The sequence below is a fragment of the Piliocolobus tephrosceles genome, chromosome 10 (assembly GCF_002776525.5).
Source record: "Piliocolobus tephrosceles isolate RC106 chromosome 10, ASM277652v3, whole genome shotgun sequence".
Taxonomy (NCBI): Eukaryota; Metazoa; Chordata; class Mammalia; order Primates; family Cercopithecidae; genus Piliocolobus; species Piliocolobus tephrosceles.
In genome coordinates this window covers 108253854-108266175 of record NC_045443.1, presented here as the reverse complement: position 1 = coordinate 108266175, position 12322 = coordinate 108253854, and the positions used below count along the sequence as shown (strand labels likewise).

Sequence of the window (12322 nt, the reverse complement as noted above, 5' to 3'; positions counted from 1 at the left end):
CCACAAGCAGTCTGGGCACAGTGAGCTGCTCTTATCAGGGAATGGTGGGAATTTTCCAGAAGTCCACATTCCCAGATGCCAGTGGAGGCTAGGCAGGCCTGTCTGAGGAAGGCAGCCTCAGGCCCACTGGGCTGGCCCTTTTCTGCATGGGGAGTGATGTAGTCATGCTTGGAGGGATGCTCTCCTGCAGCTGATAGAGAATGCAGCAGGGAAGGAGACAGCAGAGAGGAGCTGCGACTGCCTCCAAGTGAGGCGGGGGGTTGGCCAGGGCAGTGGCAGAGGGTGGGGGAAGTAGGTGGCAGATCAGCGGTCACTTAGTTGCTGAAATGCACCAGGCTTAGTGCTGGATAGGGCTATTGAGGAGGGTGAGTGAAGCTAGGACAGGGGACAACTGTCCTGGCCCTGCCTGGGTGGCATTAAGACCCTGGACCAGGAAGCAGCACACCTGGCTGCAAGTCTATGGACTGTCCACTGACAGGTGGTGGTTACCATGTTGCAGGCCTCAGTTTGTTCCTCTGCTAAGGGAGGTAAGACTGTATCTCAGAACCTTGATCCCATCTCTTATTTATTTTATTATCATTATTATTATTATTGAGACAGAATCTTGCTCTATTGTCCTGGCTGGAGTGCAATGGCTTGATCTCGGCTCACTGCAACCTCCGTCTCCCAGGTTCAAGCGATTCTCATGCCTCAGCCTCCCAAGTAGCTGGGATTATAGGCATGCACCACCCCCACCCCCACCCCCACCTAATTTTTGTATTTTTAGTAGAGATAGAGTTTTACCATGTTGGCCAGGCTGGTCTTGAACTCCTGGGCTGAAGCCAGCCACCTGCCTCAGCCTGTAATCTCATGCCTGGGATTACAGGCATGAGTCACCACTCCCAGTCCCATCTCTTAAAATATCATTTTTGTTACTTAAAAAAAAAAAAACTACTTTTCTGCCATTTTTTTCTCCGTATTGGCAGAGGAAAGAACAAAGCTGGTGGACTTGGGTTCCTGTGCTGGCTTTATCACTTATTTATGATTTTATTTTATTTTTGTTTTTTTGTTTATTTTGAGGTGGAGTCTCGCCCTGTCGCCCAGGCTGGAGTGCAATGGCGCAATCTCGGCTCACTGCAACCTCTGCCTCCCGGGTTTGAGTGATTCCCCTGCCTCAGACTATAGGCACATGCCACCACGCCTGGCTAATTTTTGTATTTTCAGTAGAGATGGGGTTTCCCCATGTTGGCCAGGCTGGTCCTGAACTCCTGACCTCAGGTGATCCACCAGCCTTGGCCTCCCAAAGCACTGGGATTACAGGTCTTAGCCACCGCGCCGGGCCTTGTGTTTGTTTTTTAACCACTCTACATGAACATATGTATAGCATAATAAAACAGCAAACAGGTATATATTAGGTTGAATCATATGAAATTGTCCATTTCTTTTAGTTTTTATCTACAACGATGGCATTTTTAAGTCCTCTTTTATATCAGAAAAGTTTTCTTGAATTATATCTTTGTTCTAGCCTATTAATCTAATTTCCTTATTCAGGGATTCCAGTTATGAGTATATTGGTTCCTTCTCTTCCTACCCCCACTAAACACTTCATTCACCACTTAACTCCCTGCAGGCTGGATCTCACTCCAAAAATGGCAGTTTCTTAGGGATAAACGTTGTATTTGTTTTCATGCTGCTGATAAAAACATACCTGAGACTGCAAAGAAAAAGAGGTTTAATTGGACTTATAGTTCCACATGGCTGGCAAGGTCTCAGAATCATTGCGGGAGACAAAAGGCACTTACATGGTGGCAGCAAGGATGAGAGAGAAGCAAAAGCAGAAACCCTGATAAACCCATCAGATCTTGTGAGACTTACTCTATCAAAAGAATAGCGTGGAAAAGACTGGCCCCCATGATTCTATTACCTCCCCCTGGGTCCCTCCCACAACACATGGGAATTCTGGAAGATACAATTCGAGATTTGGGTGGGGACACAGCCAAACTACATCATTCTGCCCCTGATCCCTCCAAATCTCATGTCCTCACATTTTGAAACCAATCACGCCTTCCTAACAGTCCCCCAAAGTCTTAACTCATTTCAGCATTAACCCAAAAGTCCACAGTCCAAAGTCTCATCTGAGACAAGGCAAGTCCTTTTGCCTATGAGCCTGTAAAATCAAAAGCAAGCTAGTTACTTCCTAGATGCAATGGGGGTACAGGTATTGAGTAAATACAGCTGTTCCTAATGGGAGAAATTGGCCAAAACAAAGGAGGTACAAGGTCCATGTAAGTTTGAAATCCAGCAGGGCAGTCAAATTCTAAGGCTTCAAAATGATCTCCTTTGACTCCATGTCTCACATCCAGGTCAGGCTGATGCAAGAGGTAGGTTTCCATAATCTTGGGCAGCCCCGCCCCTGTGGTTTTGCAGGTTATAACCCACCTTCTGGCTGCTTTCATGGGCTGAGGTTGACTGTCTGCAACTTTTCCAGGTACATGGTGCAAGCTATTGGTGGATCTACAATTCTGGGGTCTGGAGGACTGTGGCCCTGTTCTCACAACTCTACTAGGTGATGCCCCTGAAGGTGCTCCCACCCCGCATTTCCCTTCCGCGCTGCCCTAGCAGAGGTTCTCCATGAGGGCCCTGCCCCTGCAGCAAATTTTTGGCTGGGCATCCAGGCGTTTCCAAACATCTTCTGAAATCTAGGCAGAGGTTCCCAAACCTCAGTTCTTGACTTCTGTGCATCTGCAGGCTCACCACCACGTGGAAGCTGCCAAAGCTTGGGGCTTCTACCCTCTGAAGCCACAGCCTGAGCTGTACGTTGACCCCTTTCAGCTATAGCTGGAGCAGCTGGACACAGGGCACCAAGTCCCCAGGCCCATGAAGCCATTTTTTCTCTTGGGCCTCTGGGCCTGTGATGGGAGGGGCCACTGTGAAGGTCTCTGACATGGCCTGGAGACTTTTTCCCAAGGTCCTGGTGGTTAACATTAGGCTCCCTGCTACTAATGCAAATTTCTGTAGCTGGCTTGAATTTCTCCTCAGAAAATGGGTTTTTCTTTTCTATCACATCATCAGGCTGCAAATTTTCCAAACTTTTATGCTTTGCTTCCCTTATGCAACTGAATGCCTTTAACAGCAGGCATCGAATGCTTTGCTGCTTGGAAATTTCTTCCGCCAGATACCCGAAATCATCTTTCTCAAGTTCAAAGCTCCACAAATCTCTATGGCAGGGGCAAAATGCTGCCAGCTCTTTGCTAAAACATACCAAAAGTCACCTTTACTCCAGTTGCCAAAAAGTTCCTCATCTCCATCTCAGACTACCTCAGCCTGGACCTTATTGTCCAGATCACTATCGGCGTTTTGGGCAAAGTCATTTACAAGTCTCCAGGAAGTTCCACACTTTCCCACATTTTCCTGTTGTCTTCTGAGCCCTCCAAACTATTCCAACCTCTGCCTGATACCCAGTTCCAAAGTTGGTTCCACATTTTCGGATATCTTTTCAGCAATGTCCCACTCTACTGGTACCAATTTACTGTATTAGTTTTCACACTGCTGATAAAGACATACCTGAGACTAGGAAGAAAGAGGTTTAGGCCGGGCGCGGTGGCTCAAGCCTGTAATCCCAGCACTTTGGGAGGCCGAGACGGGTGGATCACGAGGTCAGGAGATCGAGACCATCCTGGCTAACACGGTGAAACCTCGTCTCTACTAAAAATACAAAAACTAGCCGGGCGAGGTGTCGGGCGCCTGTAGTCCCAGCTACTCGGGAGGCTGAGGCAGGAGAATGGCGTAAATCCGGGAGGCGGAGCTTGCAGTGAGCTGAGATCTGGCCACTGCACTCCAGCCCGGGCGACCAGACTCCGCCTCAAAAAAAAAAAAAAAAAGAAAGAGGTTTAATTGGACTTACAGTTCCACATGGCTGGGGAGGCCTCAGAATCATGGCAGAGGCGAAAGGCACTTCTTACATGGTGGCAGCAAGAGAAAATTAGAAGCAAAAGCAGAAACCCCTGATAAACCCATCAGATCTTGTGAAACTGGTTCACTATCACGAGAATCACATGGGAAAGACTGGCCCCGTGATTCAATTACCTCCCCCTGGGTCCCTCCCACAACTCATGGGAATTCTGGGAGATACAATTCAAGTTGAGATTTGGGTGGGGACACAGCCAAACCAAATCATATCTAACAGGTTTGGTATCAGCCAAACCTATTAGAAAAAAATGCAAAGTTTCACCCTCCAACCCAGTCCCTCTCTCCTCCTGGGAGTTGGGGCTGATTTTGTCAGTTTTCCCATAAATGTAGATTGAGGACCCCTTTCCCTGTCGGTGCATGAGGTCTGCAGGCCGGCCACACAGTGGCGTGGTGCTCTGTGGTGTGGGTCTTCCATGGCGTCCTGGGCAACAGACTTTGAGGTGGTTTCTAGTTTTGGCCTATTGAGGCAGGACTGGAGCGAGCACCCATGTGCACGTGGGAGTCTCTTGTCAAGTCAGGCGATAAGGGCATTTTAAATGTTGATAGAAAATAAGGTAGCCATGGTGGCACGCACCTGTAGTCCTAGCTACTTGGGAGGCTGAGGCAGGAGGATTGCTTGAGCCCAGGAGTTTGAGGCTGCACTCCAGCCTGAACAACAAAATGAGATCACATCTCAATAAAAAGGAAATAAAATTTTGATATAAATTGGTTTAGGGCCAGTCCCCTCCTTTGTCCCCAAGGCTGGCACATCAGAGAGACTCAAATATTTTTTTCAAAAGATGAAAGGAACTGCCCTGTTAACCCTCCTAGGAAGGGTACACCCATTTACATGCCCAACAGCTGGCATACAGGAGTGCCCACTTCCCTCTGCTTCTGTCACCCTGCCACAATGTGTGGCACCGTGTGACTTCAGGCAAGCGGTCTCGCCTCCCCAGGCCTCAGTTTCCCCTTCTGCAAAATGGAGAGACTGCACCTACCCGCCCTGCCTACTACTTAGGCATGTTAAAAGTATCAAGCAACAGCAGGTGGTGTGATCAGTGAGCTCTGAGTAAAAGGAGCAGCTGTCGCTGTTGTTGGCTGCAGAATCAGGCTTTCTCCAAGTGGTTTTGGGCCCTGAAGAAGTCAGCTTTCTTCTTGGAGTCCAGGACAAATGTGTGGCCCAGAAACATAAAGGGAAAGACAGTACTTGGCCTACAGACTACCCTGGCTAACTTGGGCACACGTCCTCTGTCCTGGTTTCCTGTTAATACTGTAACAAATTGCTACAAACTGGGGGCTTCAACAACAGGAACTCATTCTCACCAGTTCCAAAAACCAGAAGCCCAAACTCGAGGTGTTGGCAGGACTGGCTCCTGGAGGCTTTGGGATGGGAAGATCTGTCCCAGGCCTCCGTCCCAGCCTCTGGTGTTGCTGGCAGTCTTTGGCTTGTGGGCATATCACTCTGACCTCTGACCTTCACGTGACCTTACCCTCTACGTGTCCTTTTCTCTCTCTCTCTTTTTTTTTTTTTTTGGAGACCAAGTCTCATTCAGCCTCCCAGGCTGGAGTGCAATAGCATGATCTCGGCTCACTGCAACCTCCTCAGTAGCTAGGATTACAGGCGCCTGCCACCACACCTGGCTAATTATTTTATTTATTTTTAATTATTATTTATTATATTATTATTATTATTATTATTGACACAGAGTCTTGCTCTGACGTCCCGGCTGGAGTGCAGTGGCATGATCTCGGCTCACTGCAGCCTCTTGAGTTCAAGCGATTCTCCTGCTTCAGCCTCCTGAGTAGCTAGGATTATAGGTGCCCACCACCACACCCAGCTAATTTTTGTATTTTTAGTAGAGACAGGTTTCCACTGTGTTGGCCAGGCTGGTCTCGACCTCCTGACCTCAGGCGATCTGCCCACCCTGGTCTCCCAAAGTGCTGGGATTACAGGCGTGAGCCACTGCGCCCGGCCAATTTTTGTACTTTTAGTAGAGACGGGGTTTCGCCGTGTTGGCCACGCTGGTCTTGAACTCGTGACCTCAAGTGGTCCACCCACCTCGGCCTCCCAAAGTGCTGGGATTACAGGCGTGAACTAACGTGCCCAGCCCCTTTTCTCTTTTTATAAGGACACCAGTCACCGGATTTAGGGCATACCCTAAATCCGGTATGATTTCATCTTAACATCTTTAGTTACATCTGCAAAGACCTACATTCCAAATAAGGTCACATTCTAAGGTTCCAGGGAGATAGGAATTGTTGGGGGGGGTGTGCACAATTCCACCTACTCTACCCTCTGAGCAGGTGGCTCTCTGGCCGCTGGCTGCCTGGCTTTCTGTCAGCTGTGTTTTCTAGAACATAGTTTCCAAGTCATGGAGCCCAGGGGCAGATCCTGCTTTTCCAGTTCCCCACAGTGTGTGACCTTGGACACGGCCCCCCATCACCAGGACCCTAAAGGATGGCCTCAACCTCAGGGTTGTTAGGAGTTGAAATGAAATAGTGCGTAGAAGGAAGTTAGCAGCATGCAGAGATGATATGAGATGTGATAAAATAAGCAACCGTAGTAATACACGTTGCTGCCATTGTGTGTTGGAGTTTTGGGGTGAGGGTGGTAGTTAATATGCAAATCAAGTCCCCAAAAATAGCTCTGGGAGGGAACAGGGAAATAGAAACTGAATGGACATCAGGCCATGGGAATTGGGAGTTGGCTGACTTTCTTAAAAAGTACCTTTTTCTCCGATTGTTGGATAACAATGAACTAGGGACTTTCCCCCTCCCACAGATGGCAGCTTCTGAGCCTGTGAAAATAGGCATCCACAAAATGCTTTTCTCTCCTTTGCTTCTAGGTCTGTCTTCTTCACTTTCCCTTTCTCTCCCAAGTGGTAGTTTTTCTGGTCTAATACCTGTAAGAGAGGTCAGCAATATGTTTACCCTGAAGGAGCAGTGCCTAAGATTTTGTTAATTCATTCGTTTATTAACCATTTCTTTTTTTTTTTTTTTTTTTTTTTGAGATGGAGTCTCGCTCTGTCACCCAGACTGGAGTGCAGTGGCGCGATCTTGGCTCACTGCAGCCTCAGCCTCCCAAGTAGCTGGGACTAAAGGCATGCGCCACCACGCCCGGCTAAGTTTTGTATTTTTAGTAGAGATGGGGTTTCCCCATGTTGGTCAGGCTGGTCTCCAGCTCCTGACATCAGGTGATCTGCCCGCCTCAGCCTCCCAAAGTGCTAGGATTACAGGCATGCGCTACCATGCCCAGCCTCTTAACCATTTCTTGAGCCTCTCCCTGTGACTGAAGAAGAGTCTCTGCCCTCCCAACATTCGCAACCCAGTGTAGTGGGGACAGTGTCCCAGTAGTTGTTAAGATGGTGTGACGTACACCCCAAATGGGGTGAGGGAAAATTAAGGAAGGCCTCCCAGGGAAGGTAAAATCTAGGTGTAAGACCTGGAAGATAGATGGGATGCGGACAGGCCATGCGGAGTCCTGGAAGCAAGAGAGCATGGTCCACTCTAGAACTACAAGTTCCATGTGGCTGGAGGGTGGCAGAGGCAGGGTGCTAGGAAGGAATAAGGCTGGCAGGGAGACCAGGGGCTGGGGAAGCCAAGAGAGCTGGGACTTGATCCCAAAGGCAGTTGTGGGCGCGGGGATCGCTGCACAGCAGGAACACAGTCAGGTTGGCATTGGAGAAGGAGGACCCTGGCCACAGGGAGGTGGAGGGAGGGTCAGGGCAGGCGCTGGGGAGGAAGAGGGGCAATGGAGCGCCAGCCGGGTTCAGGAAGTGAGACCGATAGGGTGTGAGGGAGAGGGAGGAGCTGAGGACGATTTTCTGTTCTTGGCCTGGGCAGCCAGGTGGAAGTGACAGCATGCCCTAGGGGATGTGGAAGGAGGAGTGGACTGAGAGAGAAAGGTAAGAAATCAGTTCAAGTGGGTCACAGCAAACCAATGACCCAGCAGGATCTTGAACATCAGATTGGAGTCTTTGATTTGAAAGTGAACTGCACCGAAAACACAGGTGTGCTAAGACCCCCAAAGAGAGAGAGTCACCGGCCCGAGGACAGGGTCAGGGCTGAGGTCACCAGGACTCCTGGTGTGGGGCAGGGATATGGTACAGGAGGCTGAGGAGGGCAGCCACAGATAGGAGGAGAAGCAGGGGGCGAGATTGCCAAGCAGAGCAGATTCAACAGCGTCAAAGAGTATGGGACAGTCAGGCAGGCTGGAGTCACGGTCACAGCCTTTGATATGGAAAGGTGACCTCAGAGGAGCATCAGGGTACAGCGGGGACAGCAAGGATTCTTGCACGGGAGATGGAGCTGTGAGGGTGTCCCGCATCAGCAACTCCACCTGTAGACTTTTGGGGTTATAAGTGACAGAAACACAGCTCAGTATCACTTAAGCCACAAAGTGGCTGTATCCGCTCATGTAACTTAACAGCCTGAGGGATGCAGACACAGGCAGTAGGCAGAGAAGTAAAATATCCAAGGATGTGATGAAGCTGGAGGAGAGGAGTTTTGGGATTTTTTGTTTTCTTTTTTTGAGACAGTCTCACTCTGTCGTCTAGGCTGGGGTGCAGTGGCGTGATCTTGGCTCACTGCAGCCTCTGCCTCCTGGATTCAAGTAATTCTCGTGCCTCAGCCTCCCAAGTAGCAGGGATTACAGGCACCCACCACCACCACGCCTGGCTATTTTTTGTGTTTTTAATAGAGATGGGGTTTCACCACATTGGTCAGGCTGGTCTCAAACTCTTGACCTCAAGTGATCCACCCATCTCGGCCTCCCAAAGTGCTGGAACTGCAGGTGTGAGCCACCGCACCCAGGCAAATTTTTGTTGTTAAGGGATAATCATAGCTGGCACTTCCAGAGCTGGGGCTGCTCCGAGCCAGGCACCAAGGTAGGTGATCTGTGCACCACACTGGATCAGTCTGTCCATGAATGCCAGGAGTCCGGGGTGCATGGTGAAGCTGCTGAGGCCCCCCACATTCTCTTGATCAGCCCTATCTTTGCCCTTTTCTGGAACTTTTCTGCTTCTGGCATGACAGACTCTTGACTGAAAACCAGAAATGTTTTCTGCTCTGCTGAGTGCCCTAGATATTTTCATCCCAAATTACTAAAAGTTGCTTCTTCACCGGTTGCAAGGTTTCAGAAAGAAAAATTTCCTCTTCTGTAAAATATAAATGCGGTTTTTGCAAAGTACCTTGAGGTTCCCACCCTACTGAGAAATAGGACAGGCTGCTCTTGTCTGCCAGGTAAGGTGTTTCCAAAGGAAAGTATGGAGTCAGGCGTGGTGGCCCACGCCTGTAATCCCAGCACTTTGGGAGGCCGAGGCGGGTGGATCACTTGAGCCCAGGAATTTGAGACCAGCCTGGGCAACATAGCAAAACCCTGCCTCTACAAAAAAAAAAACAAAAAATTAGCCAAGTGTGATGGTATGTGCCTGTAGTTCCAGCTACTCAGGAGGCTTTTGTGGGAGGATCTCTTGATCCCGGGAGGTCAAGGCTGTGGTGAACCGTGATTGCACGCTACACTCCAGCCTGGGTGACAGAGCGAGACCCTGTCTCAAATAAGGAAATTATGGCCAGGCACGGTGGCTCACACCTGTAATCCCAGCACTTTGGGAGGCCAAGGTGGGTGGATCACCTAAGGCCAGGAGTTCGAGACCAGCTTGGCCAACATGGTGAAACCCTGTCTCTACTAAAATTACAAAAATTAGCCAGGCATGGTGGCAGGCACCTGTAATCCCAGCTACTTGGGAGGCTGAGGCAGGAGAATTGCTTGAACCTGGGAGGCGGAGGTTGCAGTGAGCTGAGATTGTGCTACTGCACTCCAGCCTGGGGGATGAGAACAAGACTTTCTCAAAAAGAAAAAAAAAAAAAAAAGAAGGAGTTATGGCCAGTGGCTGCCTGGAGAGCTTAAGTATACCCTGGCCCTGGCCCTGGCCCTGGCCAGCCCTGGGAGTTCAGAGACATTTGGCCTGGCTGAGATGAGCCCAGCGTGGGAGATGGGGTACCAGTGCCCTCAGCCAACAGGTGCATGATGGGCTTCTGCTCAAGGTCAGGTGTCACACAAGACTTGGGGGACACAGACCCTGACTTCATGGAGGGTAAATGCTAGTGAGGAGGGAGAAGGAATAAATATATGACTGCACAAAACAGTTTCTAGTTAGAAACTAGCATAAGGGCTCTCGAAGGAAAAGTAGGAAGAGAGGTTATAAATGGGAGGGGAACTGATTTAGATTTTAGGGGTCAGGGAGGGCCTCTTTGAGGAACTGATATTTTAGCTGAAGTTTCAAGCATAAGTAAGAGTAAGCGAAGCTCGGAGTGGGGAGGAGAGCATTCCAGGTTGAGGGAAAAGCCTGCATGATGTGTGGAGCATCAGAGGGATAGAAGAGTGGCTGGAGTGTGGCGAGGAAGCTGTGGGGAAGGAGAGATGCCAATTCCTAGAGGGCCATGAACTACAGGTACACATATGTTAAACTAGTAGATACGGTCCCTGGGGCTCTGTTTATTTTTCCTTTCAGCTTTTTTTTCTCCCTGTGTTTCCAGTTGATGTTTTCTATTGCCCTTTAAGTTGGTTGATCTTTTCTTTGGTAATATGTTATAAGTTGTTAAGCCCATCTATTGATTTTTCATTTCATATATATACTTTTCAGTTCTAAAATATCCATCTGGATCAGTTTTTTGTTTTTTTTTTTTTCCCTTCTTTTTTTGTGAGATGGAGTTTCACTTTTGTTGCCCAGGCTGGCGTGCAATGGTGCAATCTCTGCTCACCGCAACCTCCTCCTCTCGGGTTCAAGCGATTCTCCTGCCTCAGCCTCCTGAGTAGCTGGGATTACAGGCATGTGCCACAATGCCTGGTTAATTTTGTATTTTTAGTAGAGATGGGGTTTCTCCATGTTGGTCAGGCTGGTCTCAAACTCCCGACCTCAGGTGATCCGCCCACCTTGGCCTCCCAAACTGCTGGGATTACAGGAGTGAGCCCCCATGTTCAGCCATCTGGATCTTTTTTGTAGATTCCATTTCTCTATTAAGATTTTTATTTGTTCCCTCATTAAGTTTATGTTTTCTTTGAAATTCTTGAATATATTTTTGTAATATCTGTTTTCAAGTCTTTCTTGGCCAGTTCTATTATCTCTATCCACTTTTAGTCTTTTTTTTTTTTTTTGAGATGGAGTTTCACTCTTGTTGCCCAGGCTGGAGTGCAATGGCACAATCTCGGCTCACCACAACCTCTGCTTCCTGGGTTCAAGCAATTCTCTTGCCTCAGCCTCCCTAGTAGCTGGGATTAGAGACATGTGCCACCACGCCCAGCTAATTTTGTATTTTTAGTAGAGATGGGGTTTCTCCATGTTGGTCAGGTTGGTCTCGAACTCCCTACCTTAGGTGATCTGCCCACCTCAGCCTCCCAAAGTGCTGGGATTACAGGCATGAGCCACCGCGCCCAACTATTCTGAGTCTTCTATTAGCTGATTTTTCTATTAGTTGTGGGCCACATTTTTCAGCTTTATCTGTCTAGTAATTTTTATTTTATGCCAGACAGTATGCATCTATGAGGTTGAGTTTATGTTATTGTCTTCCTAATAGAGTATTGAGTTTTGTTCCAACAGGCAGTTAATTTACCTGGGTATCAGCTTGTTCATTTCAAGGCTTATTTTTAAGCTTTGTTGGGATGAGTGTAATGTGGCCCTTCCTATAAAGCTAGATTAGGTCTACCTATAAGGCCATGATTTTTCTGGGATTTCTGCTGAATGCTTAGGGTGTTCAGTAAGGTCTCTCTACTCTGGCTGTTGGGAACTCACATATCTCCCAACCCAGTCCTATGTAATCTCTGGTAGTTGTTCAGCTCATAGCACCCCAAGGTTCTTTGTTTTTTTTTTTTTTTTTTCCTGAAAGTTATATTTTTCCCTGCCTCATGAAATCTTGTTCCATATACACGATGTTTATGACTCAGCCAAAGTCCATATTTTTGGATCTCCTCCTTTGCATAGCTTTCCTATTTCTGGTACATTGCCATGCAGATTCCCGAGGGGAGGGAGCCTCAATAGCTTTGAACTCTAGTCATTGCCTTCACAGTCCAGAAAGTACCTCCAGGCACAAAGGCAGGGCGATTGTGGGGTGTACCTCATTCATTTTTCTTCTCTAAGGGATCACAGCAAATTTCACATATGTTACCCAGTTTTATAATTGGTTATGGCAGGAGGGATAATCTGTTTAGTTACTCTATAGTGTAATAAGGCCAGAAGCAGAAATCTCATTCTTGTGTATGTTTACACTCATGCTTTTATACATTCTAAAACAGTATATAATATTTTCCATATATTTAACATTTTTGCTTAAGTGTTATGACATTGTTCTTATTCTTCCATATCTTTCTTTTATAATCAATATTTTTTAGGAGCTATCC

The 12322-nt window shown here is 48.0% G+C and overlaps 1 protein-coding gene across 3 annotated transcripts in view; it reads left to right on the top strand.

The window, feature by feature from the left end:
- The window catches only part of HVCN1 (hydrogen voltage gated channel 1), a 40673-nt gene that overhangs the window by 12247 nt on the left and 16104 nt on the right, over nucleotides 1–12322 (top strand). The window contains exon 1 of one of the 3 annotated variants that reach the window (XM_023203293.1): nucleotides 10194–10379. The exons of the other annotated variants lie outside the window; for them this stretch is intronic. The gene's annotated coding sequence lies outside the window, so the exon portion shown is untranslated. Of the gene's footprint in view, nucleotides 1–10193; nucleotides 10380–12322 lie in introns of those variants that run through there. 3 annotated transcript variants of the gene reach the window in all.